This window comes from Eulemur rufifrons, chromosome 7 (genome assembly GCF_041146395.1).
Source record: "Eulemur rufifrons isolate Redbay chromosome 7, OSU_ERuf_1, whole genome shotgun sequence".
NCBI lineage: Eukaryota > Metazoa > Chordata > Mammalia > Primates > Lemuridae > Eulemur > Eulemur rufifrons.
Window position 1 is genome coordinate 162,446,050 of NC_090989.1, and position 12,526 is coordinate 162,458,575.

At 37.6% G+C, this 12,526-nt stretch overlaps 1 protein-coding gene across 2 annotated transcripts in view; it reads right to left on the bottom strand.

The window, feature by feature from the left end:
• CFAP20DC (CFAP20 domain containing) overlaps positions 1 to 12,526 on the bottom strand; it is a 252,338-nt gene that overhangs the window by 205,097 nt on the left and 34,715 nt on the right. The gene's annotated exons all lie outside the window — the stretch shown is intronic.

Genomic DNA, 12,526 nt, shown 5'->3' on the forward strand with positions numbered 1-12,526 from the left:
AGCACCATTTATTAAATAAGCAATCTTTTCCCCAGAGTATGTTTTTGTCTGCTTTGTCAAAGACTAGATGGCTATATGAGGATGGTTTTATATTTGGATTTTCTGTTCTGTTTCACTGGTCTGTGTCCCTGCACTTGTGCCAATACCAGGCAGTTTTAAGAACCACAGCCTCGTAGTACAGTTTGAAGTCTGGCAAATTAATACCTCCCATTTTGTTTTTGTTGCTTAAAATTGCTTTTGCTGAACAGGGTCTTCTCTGGTTCCATACAAAGCATAAAATTATTTTTTCTGTATCTGTGAAAAATGATGTTGGTAATTTAATAGGGATTGCATTGAATCTGTAGATCACTTTGGGCAGTACAGATGTTTTAACAATGTTGAATCCAAGTGCTTATCAAAAAAGTAATCCATCACGACCAAGTGGGCTTCATTCCAGAGATGCAAGAATGGTTTGACATATGCAAATCTATAAATGTAATTCACCACATAAATAGAAGCAAAAATAAAGACCATATGATCCTCTCAATAGATGCAGAAAAAGCATTTGACAAAATTCAACACCCTTTTATAAGAACGCTTAACAAAATAGGCATAGAGGGGCCTATCTAAAAATGATAACAGCCATATATGACAAACCCACAGCCAACATCATACTGAATGGGGAAAAACTGAAAGCATTCCCACTTCGAACTGGAACCAGACAAGGCTGCCTACTGTCCCCATTACTTTTCAACATAGTATTGGAAGTCCTTGCGAGAGCTATCAGGCAAGAGAACAGAATTAAGGGAGTCCAAATAGGGAAAGAAGAGATCAAACTCTCACTCTTTGCTGATGATATGATGTTATATCTAGAAAACCCCAAGGATTCAACCAAGAGACTCCTGGAATTGATCAATGAATTCAGTAAAGTCTCAGGATACAAAATCAATACACACAAATCAGAGGCATTCATATATGCCAATAACAGTCAAACGGAGAATCAAATTAAAGACTCAATACCCTTCAAAATAGCAACAAAGAAAATAAAATACCTAGAAATATATTTAACTAAGGAGGTAAAGGACCTCTATAGGGAGAACTATGAAACACTGAGGAAGGAAATCGCAGAGCATGTAAATAGGTGGAAAACTGTACCATGCTCATGGATCGGAAGAATCAACATTGTTAAAATGTCTATATTTTCTTAAAATATATGTCCTAAAAGTAAATTAGGTTTCAAAACAATTATTCTAGGTAAGTAAGCAAAACATGGAAATTTCAAGTAGGTTCAAAATGTATAAAACTAGGATCCTGGTTTAATAACATTATTACTGCTGCTAAACACATAGTTAGCAAACTATTAAGTTATTAGTTCTAAGGAACTAAGTACTTTGCTCATATAATGCTTGGGCAACCCTATGAAATGGGTTAGCATTATTATCCTCATTTCACCAATAAGGAACCTGGGGCACAAAGAAGTTAAATGACACGCCTCAGGTCTCACAGCCAGTAAATGGCAAAGCTGAGATTTGAACACAGGCAGTCTGATTCCAGGCTGTGTGCTGTTAATCACTAATCTATCCAGTGCTATTCCAAGATGCCTGTCTACAAGTGAATTGTTACTAATACACAACAAGGTTAAGCACCAAAATTGAGAATAATTGTTCAGAAACTTATATACCACTTTGATATTGCTGCAACATCCAAGTATGTGATCACTAGATTCATCTCATTGGACAGGGTATAGGGGATTAGGGTTGTCAAAGGCACACAGTGAGTAGCATGTGGCCTAAACTATGTATTGGTACTATATTCAGTCAGCTGAATGACATAAGGAAAAGAAGAAATTAAAGAAAAAGAAAAAGAAAAACCTCATCTTGTTCTTCAAGTGGTTTGAGAAGTCCTGATCTATATTAATTTCATTCAAATTGTCAGAAGATTTTCCCAACTCAGGTGGAAAAGAATGCTGGAGGCATCACTTTTTGCCTGCCTCCATCAGACAATAAATAATTTTGGAATTTTTCTCAAATTTACATTTATAAATTTAGTACATATTTTAATGAAGATGGTATATCAAAACATTTCAATATGAAATATATAATTAATTTGTTGCCCTTACCACATGAAAATATAATGCTTAGTCATGTAAGGAATGTAAAATATACCTACATAAACATCTATCCAGTACTTGGAAGTTTCCAGTTTCATCCCCATAAAGAAAGCTTTTCTACAGATGTAAAAAGTGATTTAAAGCAGATCAGAAACTATAAAAGCAGGAAATATGGGGGAGAAATTTTCCATGTGAGAAAATAAAAATATTTCTAAAAGAAGATAGTCATATTGAATATATCTACCACTATAGTGGGAAAAATGAAATATTCCATATATATTGATTTTCAACATAAATGATGCATATCCTCTACCCCCTTTTACTGGAACACTTCCTAAAATGCAGTATATATATTTTTTTTTGTTAATGCATTACAAATTTCTCTGTAAAAATAGCATTCTGTTCACGATTCAGAAAACTTTTGCTAAAGCCTGTAATCTCTGAAGCAGGGACCTGGCTAGTGTGATTGACTGAAATATAGAAAGCTGTTTACCCCCAGAGTTCTGGCCTCTTCTGTTATATTCATGGTGAATTTCTAAGGAGACACTTCCACCTGCCTCCACCATCCTTTCCCTTTCCTATTTCTTAAAATCTATCTTCCTAGGTGGAGAAGAAAGAGATACAGAGAGGAAAAAAAAAACCACACACACATACACACATGTACACACACAAGCTCAGCAAGCACTGAGCTTAATTTATACACAATTCCAAGCCAATGGACTTTGTCTTTTCTGAAAGCATGTGGTGCTCTCCTGGATCACAGGCCTTTTTCTGCCTGCTCCTGAGATTCATTACAGATGGCTGAGGCTGGACGTATGATGGCTGGATAAGTGGGACATACCTGACTTGATCTTCTATCATTCTGATAAAAATTCTATGAGGTAGAGAAAAGGCATATGCCATTATCCTCATTTTTTTAAATGGAGAAACTGCAGCACACAAAGAAAGTTAAGTAACTTGCCCAAGGCACCCAGCAAATTAGTGTCAGAGAATTCAGGTCTTTAAAACCATGCTCTTCTCTTTATCAGATAATAACACTGCCTTCCCCTTTCTCCAGTCTTTCCCATACATATTTTATCCAAGTATAATATATATCTAAGTTGTTCTTTATGTGTATGCATTTCTAGACACCTCAACCAAATCATCAAATTATAACTTTCTATTATGTTTTCTTTGAAATGTCAGCTTTTGAAATGATATCCATAAATCTTTCAAACATGAAATTAGCAGGAACAGGAGAGAAAGGATGATTGGAAGCAAAAAATAAAAACAGTTTCAATGACTTTGCTTGGGTAAAGAATCAAGAGACCAAGAAAAAATAAAAAAACAACCCTGGGGGGTTGGGGGAAGTAGGTTCTTTGTGAGGGACAGTGTTTTGCCTCTTTGCCTCTTTATGCAGCAGGTGGAGCTATGGTACTATTCGCTAGGGTTAGAGGAAGGCTTTAAGTCTGAAAAAATAATCCAATTTGCTTCTAGGATATCCATTTTCTTTTGCATTTTCAAATGGTCCTTTTCTGTTTTTGAAACATTTTTCCTCCATTCCCTAAGAAGCTTCAGACTGAACTACCTATATCCCTTTTGCTCTGGAATGACAGAGGGTTACCACCTTTACTTCACATCCTTATGATGCCATTTTGACAAGGATATTAGGAGATACCGTTGCATAAAGCAGCCTGCTTTCCTCTGTCCCATCACTCAATAGGTTTTCTCCATAATTTATCAAATCTATTTTTGAGCCCGAAAACAGGACTCACCTGCAACTGAAAAATTTCCAGAACAGCCATTTGCAAATGTCTTTAAGTGTAATACAGCAGAAATGATTTTCATTAACCTCTCATAAAAATATAATATTTATAGAAATTAAAAAGGAACAAAACAAATTTTATTCAATGAACTAAAATATTTCCCAAAATAATTCCTTTTGAGTAAAAAAAATCATCTTTAAGAATATATAGGAATCAAAGACATTCACCTCTACTTAGGGGGCACTGTGTCTAATGTTACTGTGAGGATTAATTTTTTGTGTCAACTCAACTGAGCCACTGGGTGCCCAGAGATTTGGTTAAACATCATTCTGGGTGTGTCTGTGAAGGTGTTTTTGGATGAGATTAACATTTGAATCAGCACACTGAGTAAAGCCAATTAACTCCCAAATGTGGGTGGGCTTCATCCAATCCACTGGAGGTAGAGGCCTGAATAGAATAAAAAGGTGGAGTAAGAGGGAATTTGCCGGCTCTGCCTGACTATCATAGAACTGGGACATTGGTCTTCTGCCTTCAGACTCAAACCGGAGCTATACCATTAGCTCTCCTGGGTCTCCAGCTTGCCGAGTGCAGATCATGGGACTTCTCAGCCTCCAAAACCACATAAGCCAATTCCATATAATAAATCCATAAACACACACACACACACACACACACACATAATTGGTTCTGTTTCCCTGAACACAGATGAATATAATTACTAATTTCATGTTAAATTGCTTTGGTATAAAGTGAAGTAAGTCAAGCACAGAAGACAAATCTCACATGTTCTCACTCATATATGGGAGCTAAATATTAAAAATGATTGATCTCATGGAGACAGAGAGTAGAATGATGGTTACCAGAGGCTGGAAAATGTAGCAAAAAGGGGAGTTTAAAGTAGAGATGGTCAATCGGTACAAAAATATAGTTAGATATTAATAGATAGAATGTATAATATTTGATAGCATAACAAAGTGACTATAATCAACAATAAGTTAGGGTATACTTTAAGATAACTAAAAGAGTGGAATTGGAATGTTCCTAACACAAATAAACATTAAATGCCTGAGATGATGGATACCCCAATTATACTACCATTATGTACCTAAAATAATTAAAAATAAAAAAAATAAAAATAAAAAAGAAGTACAAAAGAAGGCAAGGTAAGGATAGTCTGTAAATTCTGCTCTCCAAACATGTGACTGAGAGCTTCAGAGTCGAGGCACTAACCATGCAGTTGGTCTTCCATAGAGTTGGCCTCTATGTTATTTGAATAAAGTAACCAAAAGCACTAACCTAGACTTGAAGGTCACTGTAACCAAAGTCTTGGGACTTTGGCAGCTGTGTTTCTCTGAGTGGGCAGCTGCCTAATGGCAAGTCCTGTAAAGTCATGGAAGATTCTGCAGGGGTGGAAGAGTCTGCAGTGGCAGCAGTGAAACAGGTTCTTAAAATTTAGGAAGAACCTTCCCAATACATGTTTTCAAGAATACTAAAAGATTAGGAGCAAAGATTCTGAACTCTGACAGGCCTGGTTTAAATGACCATTCTGTCTATTGCAAACCATGTGACTGTAGAGAATTTAGGTATCCTCTACAAGCCTAAGTACTCATTTGTAAAATGGGGATAATAATATCAACCTCACAGGGGTGTCTTAAGAATTAAACTATATATACACATTAATCACTTAGCACAGTACTTGGCACAAGATATAACAATGAAAATACCAACTGACACTCAGTCCTTACCATGTGCCACATACCCTTTTATGTTCTCATGCTTATTAAGTAATTTATACTTCACAATAACCCTATGAGGCAGCATGGCAAACTACATTATTATTTACAAATAGCTCCTGCTCCTATCTTTGAGGGTAGAGAATGCATCCCCACCCCATGACTCTAGGGTCAACCACATGATGGACTTTAGCCAGTGGAACTGGGCAGACATGACCCATCCTGGCAGATGTGCTAAGAAGTACCTAGAAGTTCCACTACAATATTGACCCTGAAGATGGCATGTCCCAGACATAAGGGCTGCTCCTTCACCCTGCAGCCTGGAATAAAAAATACAGAGCAGAGCTGTAGCCTACCCATTGCTTATGTGTACCATGAGCAAGAAATAAATGCTGGTCATAAACTAGGGAGCCTTCGGGATTATCTGGTAGTATTACTAACCTCATTTTTAGCTGAGGAAATTAAAGCCCAAAGAGGTTAAGTCATTTGTCCAAAGTCACACAGCATGGGCTGTTCAACTCTAAACCACTGTGCATTAACCTTTGTTAGTACTTGTTACCATCACCATCACTGATGAAGATGCAGACACCTAGGGACAGTTTATTAGTGGACAGACCTGAGAGGGAGACCCAATGATGCCAGAGGCAGAGAAGCAAGCAGAGCAGGAGGACCAGTGTTTGAGTATGGAGAGCCTGTAGATCTGTAAGTGTGATAAGAACGGATGCTGGTATGAACACACAGATTATGGAAGATTTGAAAAAGGTCAGTAGAACTTGTGTTTTATGTGGCAGAAAACTAGAAGAAGTTTGCGAGGCCAGGGAAGAAGCCATAAGACAAACAGGCAGCCAAATGCCCTTGGAAAACATAGACCAGAGACAGTAGCAAGGAGGCTCCAGGCTTGAGACAGGGACCTAGAATCAGGTAGGAACAGTGGTAGTGTCAACAGAGGCACATTTAGTGACAGAAGACGTTTAATGACTATCTGAATATATCAGTCACATATCCACCTACGCTTGTTAAATGGAAGAAGGGAGGGATAGACAAAGGGATTCTAAAGAGTCAAGCATGGGGAACTACAATAATGATGGTACCCAGACCTAGGAGATATAAATCTTGTGCATTTAAATGGATTCTCGGCCCTCTCATTGTGCTGTTGTAGTTAATCACTAGAGCTGACTCAAAAAAGGTCTTAACAGATCTTAACAGGGCTCCAGGATTTGTGTAATGGATTTGTACAAGAAAACAATGATGATAAGATCTGGAAATAAAATCCTTATTCAGGGTGGACAGGAGACTGTGATGCCTGCTAGGACATTTGGAAAGACTGATGGAGGTCCTTCAACTTGGAGTTAGAAAATTGGGACCATTTCAGGGCCTGTTCATTTATGACACAGTGGAGACTCAAGGAGAATCACAAGAAGATTTGAGGGGTTGGGGAATTTAGACCAACAGAAATGGAGGCAAAGAGTGAGTAGCAAATTGGAGAGCATGCAGAATGTGAAGAACAACATAGGAGGTTTTGTTCCAAGGACCATAGAAGAATGTGTGTCCCTCTCTGAAAAGGAAGACCCATTGGAGAGTTTCTGGTGCAGAATTCAAGAGGCACCAAATGAGTTGGGGCTTAGGTGAATAACATATGGAAAATTTCACAGTTTTGAACTAAAATTAAGGTCATTGACTAGAAACTCAACCATAAAAGAACATTATCCATTGAGAGAGTTAAATAGGGTGAAGAAAACTTGCTAGGAAAAAAAATAAAGAAAAATGGATTTAAACTAGATGACAAAAGTAAGAATTTACCTGTTAATTCCAAGAGTCTTAAAAAAATTTAAATGCTACTAAAAACTAGGCTGCATATTGGAATTAAAGAAATAAAAGAGTTAGTAAAAAGATTAAATTCAAAGAGTTAAAGCCTGCTGAATGGAAAGAGGAAACAAGGAAAGAGAAGATTCCTCAGAGATTTAAATCAACACGAAAATAGTTAACACACCGTAAATTATAATTTATGTATTTAATCTCCATACTTTATCCTTGAAGACTCTTTGATGCTCCTAGAGTAACACAGAGTTTGACAGCCTGCCTCTCTAGCAGCAGCGACCCCCAAACTGTTTGGCACCAGGGACCAGTTTCATGGCAGACAATTTTTCCACGGGGAGGTTTTGGGATGATTCAAGTGCATTACATTTATTGTGTGGTCAAACCTCTCTGCTAATGATAATCGATAATCTGTATTTGCAGCTGCTCCCCAGCGCTAGCATCACTGCCTCAGCTCCACCTCAGATCATCAGGCATTAGATTCTCATAAAGAGAGTGCAACCTAGATCCCTCACATGTGCAGCTTACAGTAGAGTTCACGCTCCTATGAGTATCTAATGCCACTGCTGATCTAACAGGAGGCAGAGCTTATGCGGTGATGCGAACGATGCAGAGTGGCCATAAATACAGATGAAGCTTCTCTTGCTCACCTGCTGCTCACCTCCTACTGAGCAGCCCAGTTCCTAACAGGCCATGGATTAGTATGGTCCACAGCCCAGGGGTTGGGGACCACAGCTCTATAGGACAGTACAGATCACCAAGAAGGCATACCACAGGAGAAAAAGGGGTGGTGATCACATGCTTAGGGGTTTGATCTTTGAAGCAGAAAGCCTTTTTCTAATCTCTCAAAAGCAGGGAATTAGCCAAGCAATACTTCTGATTAGGGGTGGCTTCAGGGAAAAAAGGGAAGTATCTGATGTTACCATAGCAATCAGGGGCTTCCCAGGCCCTCTGCCAATTAGTGTGGCTTGAGGAGAAGTACAAAAAGGTGACATATGATAAAGAAGAGATTCCAAAAGTGAGAACATTCTAAATTGGAAAAGTAAACTACTAAACAAAACTACAACTTTTAGCATTATTTAATATACAATATGTACTAAAATGCCATGTGACTAGCCATCATCTTTATCACTTACCTAGGAGGTAGCATAATGATGTTAAAAGTATGTGGATTATCAGAGCCTGATGGAACTGAGTTGGGGTCCCAGTTCTGTTAACCTGCTGAGAAGCCTTGGGAAAGTTACTCCCAGAGTCTTAGTTTCCACAGTCACAAAAAGAAACTAATATATATCTCTTTTTCCCAGTGGTTGAGAATATGCTAGCATGGGTGTATGACACACACATGCTGAAGAATTAGCTTCCTTCCTAAGGAATACATGGTCTCACCTTAGGGGTCACATATCCAATTTCTTAAAAGTCATTTGGAAAAACTAATGCTTCTAAATGACATAACTAAAATGACTTTAGGCAAGAAAAGCTGGTAGAAGTATATTTAAATGTGAAATCATTTACTCATTCATTCAATAAATTTTATTGGGCAACTATCATGTGCTAGGAACTGTTTACTGTCAATTAAAATCTCATACAAAATTAAAAATTCACCAGGCATGGTGGCTCATGCCTGTGGTCCCAGCACAGGCTGAGGCAGGAGGATTGCTTGAGCCAAGAGTTCAACACCAGCCTGGACCATATAGCGAGACTTCATCTCTACAAAAATTTTTAAAAATAAGCCAGGTATGGTGGTACGCTACCTGGGAGGCTGAGGCAGGAGGAACACTTGAGCCCAGGAGGAGGTCAAGGCTGCAGTGAGCTATGATCACGCCACTGCACCACTGTACTTCAGCCTGGGTGACCGAGCAAGACTTGTCTTTTAAAAAAAAAATTCGTAATATCTATAAAACATCTATTTAGTAACTTATGTATTAACAGCTATCATTGATGATACTATAATTTTGATTTTAAAAAATATTAATGTATACCCTGGTCACCATAACAAAAACAAAAACATATCAGTTATACACTAATTAACACCATAGAGAATACTGAATTTCATGTTCTATTATTCTTACTCTTAACCACAAATCTGATAGGCTTGGTATGATCTCCAAGTGCAGTAAAGGATGTCAAATCAATGTTCTTAGGCTTATCAACTGGGATTGGTTCTATTTTTCTTCACCTTTCTCCCTCATCCAAGGAGCTGCTAAAGTTTACATGGAAAGGAGCGTACTTGTGACCTTTTAACAAAAACTAGCCTTTGTCCAGCTTAAAAAGCACTTTCTTTTTATCCTCACACTTAATCTTCATATTAAGTAGGCATTTTCTCCTTTTTCTTTTTTTTTTTTTTTTTTTTTGAGACAGAGTCTTGCTCTGTTGCCCGGGCTAGAGTGAGTGCCGTGGCGTCAGTCTAGCTCACAGCAACCTCAAACTCCTGGGCTTAAGCGATCCTACTGCCTCAGCCTCCCGAGTAGCTGGGACTACAGGCATGCGCCACCATGCCCGGCTAATTTTTTTGTATATATATTTTAGTTGTCCATATAATTTCTTTCTATTTTTAGCAGAGACGGGGGTCTCGCTCTTGCTCAGGCTGGTCTCGAACTCCTGACCTTGAGCGATCCACCCGCCTCGGCCTCCCAGAGTGCTAGGATTACAGGCGTGAGCCACCGCGCCCGGCCTCCTTTTTCATATAAAGAAACTGAGGATCCCAGAAAATGAAGTCACTTGCCCAAGGTCTTGGTTAATGACAGCTATAAACACATCCAGGATTTCTGACAGAAAATCCTATGTTCTTTCCTATGTGAATCAAAAGACCTATTTTATAAGTATTTCAAGAGTTACCAGAGGGGGAGAAATACACTGATTAATCACACTAAAACTGCAGCACAGAAGGGAGGAAAAAAATTGAAAGGTTTTAAGAATTATGAAACACAGTAGATATCATTCTCAGTCATCTGAAGGTAGATATTCATTTTATGCATTATACCAACCTAGTTTCTTATATCTCTCTTTCTCTCTCTCTTTTTTTTTTTTTTACAAGGCAACAGATGTAATGGGTGGAAGCAGATGTCACAGTTCTATAGAAGCTCTGAATAAGGAAGGAAATGAATATTTGCTGCACATCTATTAGCCAGAAACTTGTTGGTGTTTATAGGTGTTATGAAACATGGTCTATTTAAGATATTAAGACACAGTTAATTCTTGGCAAGTTAGATGTGTTTCAGAATAGCAAGTTATAGGCTGCTTTTATAGTTTGATTACATTTATTGTACTATTCTTTACCTTTCTAAACCAACAGATAGATATATTCCAAAACAATCCATAGGTATCCCAATAAAAGATCCAAGTTAAGTGTATCAGAGATACAATTTGGTTATAAGTCTACAAACCACATGTGAAATCTCAATTTATTGTGGTAAAAGTCCGAAGAGATCTGTTATCATATCATGAAGACATGATATGAAAATGGAGCAAGTGATATATCTGAATAAGTGATAGACTATGCCTGATAATGGTAAAAATTGGTCAATCCTGATTTCCCTACTATATAGCATTCCAGGAGAGCTGTGAAACTAACTTGCAGGATGAAAGTAAAGGAGCCTGTAATTAAAACAAAACATAGTAAATACAATAGGATAAAAGTTTTCTAATTTCATTTCCATTTCCCCCAATTACTAAGGGCTCGTTTCAAAATTGCTGTTGTTTAAATACAGAAGCAGCTCTCTTAACAGACCCACTGGATTAACTGACACTTCTCTTTGTGAAATATACCTACTTCTGGTGTCCTTGGCTGGTCCCACCTCATAAAGTTCCTTATACGACTGCATAACAGGGCTTCTACTGTCAACACTTGCAAATATAGCAAACCTATGGATGAGATGCTGACCTGGTTTTAGGATGAGGAGCTGAAGCTACAAAGAGAAAGAACAGAAACTTCATGAGAGCAGGGATCATCTTTGTTTTGTTCACTGATGTATCTTAATAACACAAATCAGTTCCTGATGTATACCAGGTGCTCAATAAATATGTGGTAAGCAAATTAAAGTCTGTAGCACCCAACAAGCATCTGAGGAACAGGAAGACAGATTTTCTTGCTTCAACCCTGGATGCTTCCTGAAGACATGAAAAGACATATATTTGAGCCACAATCAAATGAAAGAATGAAACTGTTTTTTAAAATATAAAGTATCATACTAATTTAAGGAGTTATTATTAATAGTAATCATTATGGTAAGGTTTGTAATGACCCCTAGCCTCTAGAGACATGGCTGCTATAATGAAAACTGTTTCAAAAGTAAAGCAATCCCTGGTTTTACTGGGCAATTATTTGTTAGTTAATTGATGAATATTATTTAATGACCAGCAGCATTTCCTTCACAAGGATACATTTAATAAACAGGTAAATAAACCAGTAGTCAATGAGAGGTACAGAGAATTTAAATTTTTAATTTTCTTGTTATAAAACCATACCAAAAATTTTGAGTATTTACTCCTTTCCAGACACTGACTTATATGCTTGAGCTGTAAAATAAAGCATAGCTCATCTCTTCATGGAACCCACAGTCTACTGGGAAAGACAGAGACCTATAACTATAAATCAACCAAATAAATGCCAAGGAAGTATAAAAAGAATGTTATAGAAAACACACAACATGAAGTATTACTAATTCAACTTGGGAGAGTCAAGGAAAGCTTTAGAGAGAAATTCACTTTAACTCAGTTTGGAAGAATGAATGGGATTTCACAAATGGAGAGGAGAGAAAGGGCACAGAAGTGAAAGGATAAGCAAGCTATGAGGGAATAAAAGCATGTGATAGTTTTGGGATCCTACCAGCAGTCCAGTAGTTTTAGACAGCACAGGACTGAAGGAATTTGCTGAGAGAAAGAAAAGGAGTTAAACAGGACATGAGAATGGACGAGACATTTGGAGCCAGAATGGAAAGGCCTTAAACACTACATCAAAGCTCATGGGAAGCTTTTAAACAGGAAAATAATAAAATCAGATTTACATTTTTGACAAATATTTCTAGAACTTATAACACTGTGTTATAATTGTATATAAATTGGCCTCTTCTACCAGACTTGAGCAATTGAAGGGTAAGAAAAGATAGCAATTGATGAAGGAAAAAGAGAAATACGATTTAAGATAG